The following is a 17713-nucleotide window of genomic DNA, read 5'->3' as shown; positions in this document are numbered from 1 at the left end:
TCAGTTAACCCACTGTTCCCTGGGCATCGATGACGCGGATGTCAGGTCAGTTAACCCACTGTTCCCTGGGCATCGATGACGTGGATGTCGATTAAGGCAGCCACCCACACCTCTCTGATTCAGAGGGGTTGGGTTAAATGTGGAAGACACATTTCAGTTGAATGCATTCAGTTCTACAACTGACTAGGTCTCCCCCTTTCCCATTCTGCTGAGCAATCAAAACACTGATTTTCTGTAGATGAGAGATGCAAGGAACATGATTAAGGCCAGGGTTTTTACCTGACCATCAGACATGATCAAAGAAACACTCTGGGCCTAAACATGATTACTGATCTATAATCATAAACCATCTACCTGGCCATACATTTTGCTGAGCTTATTTTTTACACCTGAAGTTGATCACCTCTGACATTGAATGTTGAACCCTATAGCCTAGAGGTTAAACATCAGTATCTGAACCTCGGGTGTTATAAACATCATTATCAGAAAGAGTGCACAGTAGGATATGCAAAGAGATACAGGATGGCTCTGTGCATCCCTGACACCTCCCTCTCAGATAATATATCAATTATTGTTGAACGTGTTGTTTTGGTTGAGTCACACTTGACAAGATAACTTCACGTGTCACTCTTCAGCTTGGTAAAGCAATCATCTACTAAAACAAGTTCAGTTGAAAGGCTGTTTTGCAAAGTTGGCAACCAGTTTTTCCACACCTCAGCTAGTGTACCAGCTACCAGTAACCTATAAATCAGCTCTCCCCTGTCACACTGCTGAACCTGGCCATCTACACTGGAGGAACCATGAGACTACAGCTGCCCAACCCAGGCCTGGAAGACAGGATCCTGTCCCATGAGGAGCTGGACAAGCTGGAGACGGAAGAGGCTGGGAGTGGAGACAGGCCCAAATGGGACAACAAGACCCAATACATGCTCACCTGCGTGGGGTTCTGTGTGGGGCTGGGGAACGTATGGAGATTCCCTTACCTTTGCCAGAGTCATGGGGGAGGTAGGTGTTGTAGTGCTGTGGTGGGGTTGGATGGGGTGTGGTTGAATGGGGTTGGCTGTGGTGTGGTGTGGTTGGATGGGGTATGGTGTGGTTGGATGGGCTGTGGTGTGGTTGGATGGAATTGGATGGGGTTGGATGGTTTGTGGTGTGGTTGGATGGGGTTAGATGGGCTATGGTGTGGTGTGGTTGGATGGGATTGGATGGGGTTGGAAGGGTTGGATGGGTTGTGCTGTGGTGTGGTGTGTGGTTGGATGGGGTTGGATGGGCAGTGGTATGGTTGGATGGGTTGAATGGGATGTGCTGTGGTGTGGTGTGGTGTGGTTGAATGGGCTGTGGTGTGGTTGGATGGATTGAATGGGTTGTGCTGTGGTGTGGTGTGGTTGGATGGGTTGAATGGGATGTGCTGTGGTGTGGTGTGGTTGGATGGGCTGTGGTGTGGTTGGATGGGTTGAATGGGTTGTGCTGTGGTGTGGTGTGGTTGGATGGGTTGAATGGGATGTGCTGTGGTGTGGTGTGGTTGGATGGGCTGTGGTGTGGTTGGATGGGTTGAATGGGTTGTGCTGTGGTGTGGTGTGGTTGGATGGGTTGAATGGGATGTGCTGTGGTGTGGTGTGGTTGGATGGGCTGTGGTGTGGTTGGATGGGTTGAATGGGTTGTGCTGTGGTGTGGTGTGGTTGGATGGGCTGTGGTGTGGTTGGATGGGTTGAATGGGCTGTGCTGTGGTGTGGTGTGGTTGGATGGGCTGTGGTGTGGTTGGATGGGTTGAATGGGTTGTGCTGTGGTGTGGTGTGGTTTGATGGGCTGTGGTGTGGTTGGATGGGTTGAATGGGATGTGCTGTGGTGTGGTGTGGTTGGATGGGCTGTGGTGTGGTTGGATGGGTTGAATGGGTTGTGCTGTAGTGTGATGTGGTTGGATGGGGTTGGATGGGCTGTGGTGTGGTTGGATGGGTTGAATGGGTTGTGCTGTGGTGTGGTGTGGTTGGATGGGGTTGGATGGGCTGTGGTGTGGTTGGATGGGTTGAATGGGTTGTGTTGTGGTGTGGTTGGATGGGGTTGGATGGGATCACTTGTATAGGAAAGCTCATGTACTTATCTGATTTGCGTGATGAACAATCTGTATTTGGTGACCGTGGGAAAATACTGATTTTGCTTTACTTTACAGTGTTCTTATTATTGTAGGTGCAGTTTAACCCATATTCTAATTACACATTGCACACATTGTTCCACTGTTCTCAGGTACATTAAGTGTACTTACAATACAATAAAAACACAGAACTAATGAGAACAGTGAAAAACATGTCTGCTGTTTATGTCACTAGTTTATGTGTACCGTAATCTCCGGACTATTAAGCGCACCTGAATATAAGCCGCACCCACTGAATTAAAAAAAAAATATTATTTTGAACATAAATAAGCCGCACATGTCTATAAGTCGCAGGTGCCTACCGGTACATTGAAACAAATGAACTTTACACAGGCTTTAACGAAACACGGCTTGTAACAAAAATAAATAGGCTTTAACGAAACACGGCTTGTAACAAAAATAAATAGGCTTTAACGAAACATGGCTTGTAACAAAAAATACAAAATTAGCAGTAAGCTTTAGTTGTCTTTTTGCACTGAGTCAATTCCTCACGCTGCTGTTTCCAACGTCTTATCATCGACTCATTAAGACCAAGCTCCCGTGCAGCAGCTCTATTTCCTTTTCCAACAGCCAGATAAATCGCCTTCAACTTGAAAGCTGCATCATATGCATTTCTCCGTGTCTTTGCCATGATGAGGGTGACAAAATGACTACCGTAATCAGAACGATGGGAAGTTCGAGAGTGCTCGATTTAATCTAAACAGTAAACAAAAAAGTTGTTTGACCTTAACCCGTTCGGCTATTTCATTGGTCTAATGAAAGCTTCATGCCGCCAAAAAACTGAGCACGTCACAAAATGTGTTTTAAAAAAAAAAAAAATTGAAAGCGAGAAAAATCCATATATTAGCCGCGTCATTGTTTAAGCCGCGATGTTCAAAGCTGGGAAAAAAGTTGCGGCTTATTGTCCGGAATTTACGGTAGTCTAACCATGGTGATCTGTCTCTATGGAGGCTCCATGGTGATCTGTCTCTGTGGAGGCTCCATGGTGATCTGTCTCTGTGGAGGCTCCATGGTGATCTGTCTCTGTGGAGGCTCCGTGGTGATCTGTCTCTATGGAGGCTCCATGGTGATCTGTCTCTATGGAGGCTCCATGGTGATCTGTCTCTATGGAGGCTCCATGGTGATCTGTCTCTATGGAGGCTCCGTGGTGATCTGTCTCTATGGAGGCTCCGTGGTGATCTGTCTCTATGGAGGCTCCGTGGTGATCTGTCTCTATGGAGGCTCCATGGTGATCTGTCTCTATGGAGGCTCCATGGTGATCTGTCTCTATGTAGGCTCCATGGTGATCTGTCTCTATGTAGGCTCCATGGTGATCTGTCTCTATGGAGGCTCCATGGTGATCTGTCTCTATGGAGGCTCCATGGTGATCTGTCTCTATGGAGGCTCCATGGTGATCTGTCTCTATGGAGGCTCCGTGGTGATCTGTCTCTATGGAGGCTCCGTGGTGATCTGTCTCTACGGAGGCTCCATGGTGATCTGTCTCTACGGAGGCTCCATGGTGATCTGTCTCTACGGAGGCTCCATGGTGATCTGTCTCTGTGGAGGCTCCATGGTGATCTGTCTCTGTGGAGGCTCCATGGTGATCTGTCTCTGTGGAGGCTCCGTGGTGATCTGTCTCTACGGAGGCTCCATGGTGATCTGTCTCTATGGAGGCTCCATGGTGATCTGTGTCTATGTAGGCTCCATGGTGAGCTGTCTCTATGGAGGCTCCATGGTGATCTGTCTCTATGGAGGCTCCATGGTGATCTGTCTCTATGGAGGCTCCATGGTGAGCTGTGTCTATGTAGGCTCCAGCACCACAAACACTGCATTTCATTAGCTAATGTAGTAACTTATTACTACTACTTATGCTGACAGGCCTTGTATAGGTGTTAAAGCTTGATTTACATCACACCTCCAGTCATATTGACTTGTCAATGACTGATGGAGAGGACATGCCTGGAGTCTATAGATAGATCCCAGGAAAAATACCTAACTGATTGTCAGTTAGTATTAATTTAGTTATTAATTTGCACTTTGCCCATGTCGCCAAACACATGATGCTACAGTGCCTTCAGAAAGTATTCATACCCCTTGATTTATTCCACATTTTGTTGTGTTACAGCCTGAATTCAATTATATTTATTTGAATTCACTATTCACAATCTACACACAATACCCCATAATGACAAAGTGAAAACATGTTTTTAGAAATGTTTGCAAATGTGTTGAAATATACATTTTAGAAAAGTATTCACACCCCTGAGTCAATACATGTTAGAATCACCTTTGGCAGCAATTACAGCTGTGAGTCTTTCTGGGTAAGTCTTTTAAAGCTTTGCACACCTGGATTGTACAATATTTGCACATTATTATTTTTAACATTCTTCTAACTCAAGTTGGTTGTTGATCATTGCTAGACAGCCATTTTCAAGTCTTGCCATAGATCTTCAAGCTGATTTAAGTAAAATCTGTAACTAGCCCACTCAGGAACATTGAACGTCGTCTTGGTAAACAACTCCAGTGTATATTTGGCCTTGTGTTTAAGGTTATTGGCCTGCTGAAAGGTGAACGTCTCCCAGTGTCTGTTGGAAAGCAAACTGAACCAGGTTTTCCTCTAGGATTTGGCCTGTGCTTAGTTCTATTAGGTTTCGTTTTATCCTATAAATCTCCCCAGTCGATGACAAGCATACCCATACCATGATGCAGCCACCACCATGCTTGAAAATATGAAGAGTGGTATTCAGGGATGTGTTGTGTTGGATTTGTCCCAAACATAACACTATGTATTCAGGACATAAAGTTCATTCAAATTTTTTGCATTATTACTTTAGTGCTTTATTTCATAAAGGATGCATGTTTCGGAATATTTTTTGTTCTATACAGGCTTCCTTTTAACTCTGTAAATTAGTTTAGTATTGTGGAATGACTACAATGTTGTTGATCCATCCTCAATTTTCTTATATCACAGCCATTAAACTCTGTAACTGTTTTAATAACCCTCCTGTTGAGTTCGTTTCATGTTAATTCATTCTGTGTTCCCGGTCCAAAATGACCGCCCCATTATAGCTGATTATAAATCCATAATAATACATACATTATCACCTAATGTTGTGTTAGATCTTTTATCAACTTAAGTTCTTGTGAACATTACAAGTTTTGAACTTCTATTTGCTATTTATGGCCTGTTGGCCTCATTGACCTGAGCTCATACAACTAGTTTTTGAGTAGAAAAAGCATAATGTATGGATTATTTTGACTATAACAAATACTCAGATGAAACATATTGTGCTATTTATCACAGACTACTTTGTGTCAAAGTTTAACAAGGACTCTCTCCTCCTCACCAGTGTCATGATCAAAGATATGATCAAGAGCCTCACATACAGTATATTGTTTGGTCATTGTGCTGCCACAGAATGAATTGTGAGCAAGGCCTCAAAAAAAGCTTTATATACCAGAGCTGCGAGAAAAGTTATAAATATTATTGAAACAATGTTGAGATTGTTTGTGAGAATACCAACAGGTGTGGTTCCCGTGGGGGAAAGATTCTATTGGGGAAAGGTTCCTGTGGGGGTTGCCATGGAAGCCAAGAAGGGGAGTGAGGTGTGTGTGTGTGTGTGTGTGTGTGTGTGTGTGTGTGTGTGTGTGTGTGTGTGTGTGTGTGTGTGTGTGTGTGTGTGTGTGTGTGTGTGTGTGTGTGTGTTCAAACACACGTGCATGTGGGGGTCTGGGAGAGGAAGTGTGTCCATCTGATGAATGGGCATGTGCTTGAACTCAATTTTATACACTAATTGTAGTCTCACCCATTCATTTCTAATGACCGGTCATTTTTGACCGGGAACACCACAGGTGTACAAAAGTTAAATAAAACACCCAAAATGTATTTTGTGTGTTCAGATGCCCTGTGTGGACAAAGTCATGGAACCTTATGACAATCAGATTAAATGAACTACATTTTCAGAGAGAAACCTTGTAAATCTGTCAAATTCGACCGGAACCCAGCAGGAGGGTTAAAGTCCATTGGCCTCATGGTAAAATCCCTGAGCGGTTTCCTTCCTCTCCGGCAACTGATTTAGGAAGGACACCTACATATTTGTAGTGACTGGGTGTACTGATACACCATCCAAAGTGTAATTAATAACTTCACCATGCTCAAAGGAATATTCAATGTCTGCTTTTTTTGTATCCTTCTACCAATAGTTGCCCTTCTTTGCAAGATATTGGAAAAAGTCGCTGGTCTATGTAGTTGGATCTGTTTTTGAAATTCACTGCTTGACTGAGGAACCTTATAGATAAAGGTATGTGTGGGGTACAGAGATGAGGTAGTCATTAAAAAATAATGTAAAACACTTTACTGTAGAGTCCATGCAACTTATTGTGACTTGTTAAGCACATTTTTACTCCTGAACTTATTTAGGCTTGCCATAACAAAGGGGTTGAATACTTACATTTTCAGCTTTTCATTTTTTATTCATTTGTAAGAATTTCACAAAACATAATTCCACTTTGACATGATGAGGTATTGTGTGTAGGCCACGGACACAACGTCTCAATTGAATCCATTTTAAATTCAGACTGTAACACAACGAAATGTGGAAAAAGTCAAGGGGTGTGAATACTTTCTGAAGACACTGTATAGCCATCTACTGTATTGTTGGCAAACATTGAGAAGACTATTTCTAATGGTTATACACTGGGATAATGAGGGCTGTAACTACAGCATGTGTTCTCTTGTGCCGACCCAGGGTAGATAGGGTGCTGTAGCCCAGTAAAATCCACCCAGTGTGATAAATAGAATGAAACACTTCTGCTCTTATCTTATCTAAATACAGAGAGGTGCCTAAATGGACTTACGGTTACATCCCATCACGTTCTATGGAAACCGTTTGACTACAAGTGCCAGAATGACACATAAGGACTGTTAAGGCAGATAAAGACTGTTATCTACTGAAGATTGATAATGGACAGGAAAGCCTTGAGAAGTGTTTGTTGTGAACTGAGGGAGAATCACTTGCACATTGAACCACCAACACCATCACTATCCCGTGCCACAGTAAATCCTTTACTTCAGCCATTCCTGCCTGCAACAGGTGTATTGACTTGTCTCCTTAAAAGGACATCAGTGTTATGTGATTCCCAAGTGGTTTTATTGTTTCTCTCCATCTGTTTCTATCCTTTTTTTGGCAGTATGTTTACATAGACAGGTATGTGTATCTATGAGCCCTGTTTTTATCCATACCCCAGTACAGGTGTTTCATATTTAAATTTGAACCTTTATTTAACTAAGCAAGTCAGTTAAGAACAAATTATTATTTAGAATGACAGCCTATCGGGGAACAGTGGGTTAACTGCCTTGTTCAGGGGCAGAACGACAGATTCTTACCTTATCAGCTCGGGGATTCGATCCAGCAACCTTTCGGTTAATGGCCCAACGCTCGAACCACTTGGCTACCTGCCACCCCTATATATGATACAGAAGACTTGTAATATACACTCCATTACATCTGCAGGTGTCTGTATGTCATGAGATGTCACTAAGAGTCATGGATATGTACCAATGATTTAAGAGCTTTGATTGTGGCCCCTTTGTTCTCAGGTGCATTCATGATTCCTTTCCTGATCCTACTGGTTCTAGAAGGTGTTCCCCTGCTCCATCTGGAGTTTGCTATTGGTCAACGTCTAAGGAAAGGCAGTTTAGGCGTGTGGTCAACAATTCATCCTTACTTAGCTGGAGTTGGTAAGCAACACTTTCCCTATCTCTGGTCCAGGGCAAATACATAACGTGCAGTTTGCTGCATGTAAGCAGCAGAGAAACGCCCCGGGACCAGAGCTACACGTGATGCTTCAATAAACCTTAAGTCATCATGGACTCACTGCTCTGTGTTCTTGCCAGGCATAGCGTCCATGTTTGTTTCTTTGATGATCAGCCTGTACTACAACACCATCATGGCCTGGGTGATGTGGTACTTGTTTAACTCCTTCCAAGAGACGCTGCCTTGGAGCCAGTGTCCCCTCAATTACAATCTAACAGGTAAGAGTTCAGTACAGACACAGTCTCCATGCAAGACTGGTAAAAATGAGAAATCAAATCAAATCAAATTGTATTAGACACATGTGCCGAATACAACCGGTGTAGACCTTACAGTGAAATGCTTACTTACAAGCCCCTAACCAACAATGCAGTTAAAAAAAATACGTATAAGAATAAGAGATAAAAGTGACAAGTAATTAAAGAGCAGCAGTAAAATAACAATAGCAAGACTATATACAGGGGGGTGCCACTCCAGACTCAATGTGTGGGGGCACCGGTTAGTTGAGGTAGTATGTACATGTAGGTAGACTTATTAAAGTGACTATGCATAGATGACAACCGAGAGTAGCAGATGTACTGTATAGTATTTGAGACATTATGGAGTCAGGGGTCAATTCCATTTAAAATTCAGCAAATTCAGAAAGCCAACAGATATTTCATAGAGGAGAACTGAGAAAAATGTTAGTTTACTTTCTGATTTAATTAATTGAATTGAAATGGAATTGACCTCAACCCTGATAAACATGCTTCACACTCAGGATGACAGCTACATTACAAGGAAGAAGTACATTTATTATGGAATCTGAAGATACTCTACATGTACTATGGCTGAACATTGTCTGCATCCTAAATGCCACCCTATTCCCTATAGTGTAATACTTTTGACCAGAGCTCTATTGGCCCGGGTCGAAAGTATTGCACTAGGGAATAGTGTGCTGTTTGGGATGCAACCTATGTATGAATCATCCAGTCGTGTATGTCTAATTATAATAATGTATTATTTGTAAATTCTTTACCTAAATGTCCCAGGCCTGGTGTCAGAGTGTGAGCAGAGCTCCCCGGTGGATTACTTCTGGTACAGAGAGACCCTGAACACCACCCCAGACATCGGTGAGAACGGGGTCTACAGTGGTGGATGGTGCTGTGTCTGGTCAGTGCCTGGGCCGTGCTCTATATCTGCATCATCCGAGGCATCGAGACCACTGGGAAGGTAGAGCAGCTCAATCTATCTGAGACCAGGACTACATGTTAACGTTCACATCTATATCCAATTATGACCAATAACAATGGATGAAAATGGACAAATGGACAAATAAAATAGTATAAAGGAAGTTTTATGTATCATGTCTCAGTGATTGCGAATACAAATAAAGATATAGTGAAATCACTGTCTACCCTCTCATCATAGGCTGTGTATATCACCTCAACGCTACCCCACGTCGTGTTGAGCATTTTCCTGATCAGAGGTCTGACTTTGAAAGGCTCTTTGAGTGGAGTCGTGTTTCTCTTCACCCCAGACGTAAGTCAAGTGTTGGGGTCCAAATGGCAACCTATTCTCATATAGTGTACTACTTTTGACTACAGCCATATGGGCCCTGGTTAAAAGTAGTGCACTATACAGGGAATAGGATGCCATTTGGGACAACGCTACACTTCACAAAAAACTCACACTAAAAGAAATACAAACCCATCCCTGAAATGATATCAGATAAATAGGTCATATATAAATCAGGTAAATGTGATTCATGTAACAAAACGCTGTGTTGTCCCAGCTGACAGAGCTGACCAACCCAACTACCTGGCTGGATGCAGGTGCTCAGGTGTTCTATTCCTTCTCCATAGCATTTGGCGGACTCCATCTCTTTTTCCAGCTACAACTCTGTGGGAGTAAGTCACAATCATCCATCTAAACTACTATTGTTTAATCAATGTGTTATATATTTTAGAAAAAAGTGGTTTACTATGTTGTATTGGGACACTTTTGAATTGCGTTATAAAGCACGCACAACTGTGCTAAAATAGAGCGCTATGGTGTCCATATTAGGACAGGCTCAGTCTCAGCACCTGGGTCTCGATCCCGCCCTGTGCAACTGGGTCCTGGACTTTCTGATGGGACGCCCCAGGTGGTGAGGGTAGGAAACAACATCTCCATCCCGCTGATCTTCAACACTAAGGCCCCACAAGGGTGCGTTCTCAGCCCTCTCCTGTACTCCCTGTTCACCCATGACTGCGCGGGCATGCACGCCCCCAACTCAATCATCAAGTTTGCAGATGACACTACAGTGGTAGGCTTGATTACCAACAACGACAAGACGGCCTACAGGGGAGGAGGTGAGGGCCCTAGGAGTGTGGTGTCAGGAAAATAACCCCACACCCAAAGTCAACAAAACAAAGGAGATGATCGCCGACTTCAGGAAACAGCAGAGGGAGCACCCCCCTATCCACATCGATGGGACAGTAATGGAGAAGGTGGAAAGTTTTAAGTTCCTCGCGCACACATCACAAACAAAACTGAAATGGTCCACCCACACAGACAGCATTTCTTCAGGAGGCTGAAGAAATTTGGCTTGTCACCGAAAAACACTCACAAACTTTTAGAGATGCACAATCAAGAGCATCGGGTCAGACTGTATCACCGCCTGGTATGGCAACTGCTCCGCCCACAACCGTAAGGCTCTCCAGAGGGTAGTGAAGTCTGCACAACACATCATCGGGGCAAACTACCTGCCCTCCAGGACACCTACACCACCCGATGTCACAGGAAGGACAAAAATATCATCAAGGACAACAACCACACGAGCCACCGCCTGTTCACCCCACTATCATCCAGAAGGCGAGGTCAGTACAGGTGCATCAAAGCTGGGACCGAGAGACTGAAAAACAGCTTCTTTCTCAAGGCCATCAGACTGTTAAACAGCCATCACTAACATTGAGTGGTTGTGCCAACATACTGACTCAAATCTCTAGCCACTTTAATAATAAAATATTATATGTAATAAATGTATCACTAGTCACTTTAAACAATGTCACTTTATATAATGTTTACATACCATACATTACTCATCTCATATGTATATACTGTACTCTATAGCATCTACTGCATCTTGCCTATGCCGCACAGCCATCGCTCATCCATATATTTATATGTACTGTTGTGTCTTTGCTATGCCAGATTAAGTGATATGACATGCTATTTTATAAAATAATATCTCTGTAATTAATATTACCTGATTAAACTAATCATGTAAATGTAATTATCTAGAAAGAATGTTAATAGACCTGTTATCTTCTGAATAAACTCTTAAAGACCTGGTAATCTTTTACCCCAAAAGTAGTCAATCATTAATTGTCACCGTATTCAGTCTCATCTGAACGCCGGAAATTCTTGGTTATCTTCACAAACCCTGGCTAACAAGTTGAATCAGCAATACAACATTTGGTTTAATTATTTATTTTCTAAATAATCACACAGAATTACATATACACAGGATGGATCATACATTGATTACTAATTATGTCATACAAGAAAACGTCCTTAGTGGACGGAACCGATATGACGGCCGGTTACACAAAGAAAGGGGGTTGGGCTTGAATGAAAGCGCGGGAAGACTGAGGAACAAAAGGTTTGGGTCGCTATCAGACCTCGTGAAGCTATGCTATTGTAATCTTATGCATTCTAAATAACCGCCCACTTGGAAAAGGAAAATGCAAGAAATATTTACTCTGAGCTGCGCTCGATAGATTGGTCGTAGATGGAAGGCTGGGTTGCCCAGCAGGGACCTCTTGTCCTCTGAAGAATGTCTGGTGGTAAAGTGGATACGTGTAGTACCGCTGTCGTGTGGTAGATCAAATACTTTGTCTCGTCCTTTCCTAGCCCACGCTACAGCCGCAGCTGCTAACTCAACGGCTAGGAGGTATCTCTTCTTTAGGGAATAAGAGTTCAAAGTTCATACCAGGCTGCCAACCATACACTTATGCTATATTCTGGCTGGTATAATCGAAATTCATCCTTCCGCGTGTCGATCGCCACCTCCACGCTGAAATTCACCCTTTTAAGGTATGGACAGCAGTCCTCACGCCACCGGGAACACGATGCTAATTTCGTTAGTTTATTGTCGCTCAAACATTCTCAACCAGAGCTCACGCTGAGGTTGGCTTAGTTCTGTAGTTGATATTAGCCCTTTTAACGTATGGACAGCAGTCCCCATGTCCTCGGGAACAACAAAGTTACATTTTCGTAAAGGGGCTTATGTAGTGGTGGGAGAGAAGGGCGTGTTTCATAGTTTACAACCAATGTCTGTTCACTTGGGCACTGAGTGAGCAGAGTTTTTACTTTATGAAAACCATTCTCTCATTTACAAGCTAAAATTACATTTCATCTTTTCACAAATAGTTTCATATTTAAACATTTAAATTGCACAACAATTCCATGTGAATCTGACTAGACTTTCCAAGATACATTTTATGTCATCCTATCATCAGTAACAATGTCTCAGACGACAAGTGATCTGACATCATATTCTTTAAGTACCAACGCATATTTTCAGCTGGTTGGATTACCGAAATAGGGTCTGTTCCCCACCCTTTTGACGCTACCAGACTCTCTCTATGTTAACAAAGGGCTTTCCAACAGTCACATCTGTAGAGTAGAGAGAGGAAAGGGGGAAGATATTTATGGGGGTCATAAACCTCACCAACACGGCAACGCCATGACAGTACACATTCTTATTCATTCCTTTACACTTGTGTACAGTATATAAGGTAGTTGTTGTGAAATTGTTAGATTACTTGTTAGATATTACTGCATGGTCAGAACTAGAAGCACAAGCATTTTGCTACATTCGCATTAACATCTGCTAACCATGTGTATGTGACCAATAACATTTGATTTGATTTGATTTGAGCAGGACGTTGTTGTTTTTGATCCCCAGTAACAACTGTGAACAGGATGCAGTGATCATCTCTGCCGCCAATGGCTTCACCCCGTCTACGCTGCAACAGTCATCTACACCATCATTGGTTTCAGAGCCACAGAGAGATTTGACAACTGTCTTGGCGGGTAGGAATCTACCCGCCTCTGTAGATGACATGTTCCTACTACAGTACTCACTGCATCCGATATGATATGAGTACAGTTGCCAAAATTCGCCACCTTTCCCAAAATTCCCAGGTTTTTCAGAAATCCCAGTTGGAAGAGTCATGGAATCAGGATGGGATAAGCAGGACATCTGGGAATCCTCCAACCACGATTTCTGTAAAATCGGGAAATTTTGCAACCCTAAATGTACCTAACATGCCCCCTACATCCGATATGACAGTATAATAGCCGATGTGACATAGTTAGATGTAATGTTACCACGAAAGTTACCATGACGCCAACTAATTTTCCACAATGATTCTGTAGAAATATCCTGGCACTGGTGAATACATTTGATCTCCCCGAGGGAAACGCCACTGAAAGCAACTATGATCAGGTTCTCCAGAGTCTCAATGGAACACATCCAGAAGTCATTCAGGGACTCAACTTGAAGACCTGTGACTTGAACACTTTCCTCAGCGAGGTATGATTTAGGCTGGTTTCCCAGACACAGATTAATCAGAGTCCCGGACTAAAAAGCATGCTCAATGAGATTCTCCATTGAAAGTGCTTTTTAGTCCAGCAGTAGGCCTAATCTGTAAAATGGGAAACCAGAGTTTTAAAACTAGCTAAGGTCTCTTACGTACATGCTCCACATGCTTTTAATTTCATCGTATAAATACTGACAATATAAGAATATTATTTTAGCTTGACTATATGGCAATGGCAATCCCAAAGGGAACTATACACTGAATATTCTAGTCCTATACAGTGTAGTAACACAATGTTATTTAAAACAGGCTCTAATTCCTCTCCTTCTCTATGTGTCTTGCTACAGGGGGTTGAAGGAACTGGTCTGGCCTTTATCGTGTTCACAGAGGCCATCACTAAGATGCCTGTATCTCCTGTTTGGTCAGTCTTGTTCTTCATCATGCTCTTCTGTCTCGGCCTGTCCTCCATGTTTGGCAACATCGAAGGAGTTCTTGTACCACTTCAGGACCTGGGGTTTTCCCCAAAAAGTTGGTCGAAAGAGGCCACCACAGGTGAGACAAGAGTTGGGACAGACTGGGACTGGACATCAGCTCAGGCAACACACCATTAATTTACTTCGACCAAAACCCCCGCTGGTCTAAAGATGGACCAGCCTATCTGTCATTTGCCCGAACTGCCCTATGGCCAGTCTTTTCTGGACAAGAGAAATCCAGACCTATTTTTTCCAATGTTGAGAGATTGAAGCCTCTTTGTTAAATATCTTTAACTCATGTTCTTTATTCTGTTACAGGGATAACATGTGTCCTCTGCTGCATTGTTGGACTGATATTTGTCCAAGGCTCAGGGAACTACTGGCTGTCCCTCTTTGACAGCTTTGTTGGGTCCATTCCTCTGCTGATCATTGCATTCTGTGAGATGGTCGGGGTTGTGTACCTCTATGGTATTGATAGGTGAGTAATACATTCATTCTGTGAGATGGGGGTTGAGTTCGAAACATTACATCAAATCAAATCAAAGTTTATTTGTCACGTGCGTTGAATACAACAGGTGTAGACCTTACAGTGAAATGCTTACTTACAGGCTCTAACCAACAGTGCAAGAAAGGTATTAGGTGAACAATAGGTAAGTAAGTAAAGAAATAAATAAAAACTATAGTAAAAAGACAGTGAAAAATAACAGCAGTGAGGCTATATACAGTAGTGAGGCTATAACAGTAGCGAGGCTATATACAGGCACCGGTTAGTCGGGCTGATTGAGGTATTATGTACATGTAGATATGGTTAATGTGACTATGCATATATGATAAACAGAGAGTAGCAGTAGCGTAAAAGAGGGTTTGGCAGATGGTGGGTGGCGGAACACAATGCAGATAGCCCGGTTAGCCAATGTGCGGGGGCACTGCTTGGTTGGGCCAATTGAGGTAGTATGCATCAGATGACCTGGCCTCCACAATCACCCGACCTCAACCCAATTGAGATGGTTTGGGATGAGTTGGACCGCAGAGTGAAGGAAAAGCAGCCAACAAGTGCTCAGCATATGTGGGAACTCCTTCAAGACTGTTGGAAAAACATTCCTCATGAAGCTGGTTGAGAGAATGCCAAGAGTGTGCAAAGCTGTCATCAAGGCAAAGGGTGGCTACTTTGAAGAATGTAAAATATAAAATATATTTTTAACACGTTTTTGGTTACTACATGATTCCATATGTGTTATTTTATGGCTTTTACGTCTTCACTATTATTCTACATTGTAGAAAGTAGTAAAAATAAAGAAAAACCCTTGAATGAGTAGGTGTGTCCAGACTTTTGACTGGTACTGTATAATGACAATTGTTTTGTGTGTCTCTCTCTGTGCCAGGTTCAACGATGATATAAAGTTCATGATCGGCCACAAGCCCAACTTCTTCTGGCAGATCACATGGAGATTTGTCAGCCCCGCCATCATGTTTGTCATCTTTGTGTTCTACCTTATCACTAAAGTCACCGAAACGCTCCTATATAAAACCTGGAATCCTGAATCGGTACGGTTTTTGCTCTGTCAAGTCTATAAATCTGTTGAAATCAAAACATTCAAATTGCAACACATAAATGTTGCTGTCATTTGTTTTCAGGCCTCTTAACATACTACTCACAAACAAAGATTTTCCATATGCCTATATTTACATGTATAGCTCCACTAGTCACATAATCTCCATATGGTACAGTACTGTACATTACAGTGACAACACGGACATACTAAAAGCCTTATACCATTCATCTTCCGTTACAGGAAAACTTCCCTACATTGGAGGAGAAGCCCTATCCAGCCTGGATCTATGTGATAATCTTTATCCTGGCAGGGATACCCAGTCTAGCTGTGCCTGGCACTGCTCTCTTCAAATGTTTACGGAGGAAGAGAGATAGAAGTCTGAACAGCAAGAGCTCAAAACAGTCTCTAACCAAATTGACATGAACGACAAGGCTCAGGATGGTACATCCTGTACCTGATTACCCGTAATAACTCCCCACCAATAAAAACTTCATAAATACAAAGCCTTTAACGTTTATTCATTTTCATAAACGTATGTACTGTTTTTATTTATTCATGATTATTTATTTCATTTCTTTCATTCTGTAAAGTGTGTTGTGACTTTAAATTGTGATTTGACTTGAATCTTACTGAGATATTTTTAGCATAGTATTGCTGTATATCTTGTAAACTGAAATGTCTATGAATGAAAACTGTATTATCTGAGGATGCTTCTTAGATCGAGGACTCCGGACATGTAAGTACATTTTAGTATTTCATTGTAACTTAGAATAACATTAGAGGAATGTAGCTGGCATTAGCTACCTGAGGTCTCTTGAGGTTATAGCAGACATTAAAGGGCTACGGAAAGTGGGAAGCAAACTACATATTGAGTCAATACTGCCATCTATTGGTAAACATAATACTTAACATACACTGAGTGTACAAAACATTAAGAACACCTGCTCTTTCCATGACGTAGACTGACCAGGTGAAAGACATGATCCTTTTTTCATGTCACTTGTTAAATCCACTCCAACTCAGTGTAGATGAAGGCGAGGCGACAGGTTAAAGAAGGATTTTTATGCCTTGAGACATGGATTGAGTACGTGTGCCATTCAGAGGGTCAATGGGCAAGACAAAATATTTAAGTGCCTTTGAACGGGGTATGGTAGTATGTGTCAGGCGCACCGGTTTGTGTCAAGAACTCCAACGCTGCTGGGTTTTTCACACTCAACAGTTTCCCCTGTGTATCAAGAATAGTCCACCACCCAAAGAACTTCCAGCCAACTTGACACAACTGTGGGAAGCATTTAAGTTAACATGGGCCAGCATCCCTGTGGAACGCTTTCGACACCTTGTAGGATTCCATGCCCCAGGGAATTGAGGCTGTTCTGAGGGCATACTTTCATTCTGCAGCACTAGAGGGCAGAGTTAGCTATTCAACGGAAGTCATAAATTACTCCTCTTCAAATGTAGTTCTCATTATTTCTTGCTGTAGTTTTTTATGAATCTCCACTGCTTTTGCTACTCTGTATTAGCTTGATCTCTAACGAGGGTTTAGGTTCAGGTTGTTGTTTCTAAAAGGGTAGCATGGCCATCCTCCAACTAAATATTTCCTAATACATTTCAACTTATTTGACGGAGTTGATTGCACGATTGATTCTAATATGATGCCATTTCAATATGAATGGATACTGCTGTCAGGCCTGAGAGCCAATAGATGGTAGTGACTGGTCTGACCATGGATGTGCTGTACAGAGTCCACATGGGTGAGTTGGGAGGCTGCCCTCTTGAGATAAGTGTGCAGATGGTATATTTAAGCAATAAGGCCCGAGGGGGTGTGGTATTTGGCCAATATTCCACGGCTAAGGGTTGTTCTTAGGCACCATACAATGCCTAATCAGCATTCAGGGCTCAAACCACCCAGTTTATAATAATTCTTATGCCATGATCAAATCAAAACTTTGTGGATACAGAGAATCCCCATGAATAACACAGATAAAACAGCTAAAGTACTCTGTACAGTAACCAACAATAACATAATGATCCTCACCATCACAACCACCATCTAATTGGAGTTAGTTCTACTCTATAGAGAAGAACCCAACAGTATATTAGATACAAATAACAGTGTTGAATGTTGAACCTTCATTGGAATTGATACCACTCATAAAAGAGTCATAGAGATCGTTAT

At 42.5% G+C, this 17713-nt stretch overlaps 1 pseudogene; it reads left to right on the top strand.

The window, feature by feature from the left end:
• The first annotated feature begins 675 nt into the window (after window positions 1-675).
• On the top strand, window positions 676-15995 carry LOC106606019 (sodium-dependent neutral amino acid transporter B(0)AT1-like; annotated as a pseudogene).
• Window positions 15996-17713: the final 1718 nt, after the last annotated feature.

This window comes from Salmo salar, unplaced genomic scaffold, assembly GCF_905237065.1.
Source record: "Salmo salar unplaced genomic scaffold, Ssal_v3.1, whole genome shotgun sequence".
In the NCBI taxonomy this organism is placed as follows: domain Eukaryota; kingdom Metazoa; phylum Chordata; class Actinopteri; order Salmoniformes; family Salmonidae; genus Salmo; species Salmo salar.
Note: the sequence above shows the minus strand (reverse complement) of the source record. Positions and strands in the feature narration are given on the sequence as shown.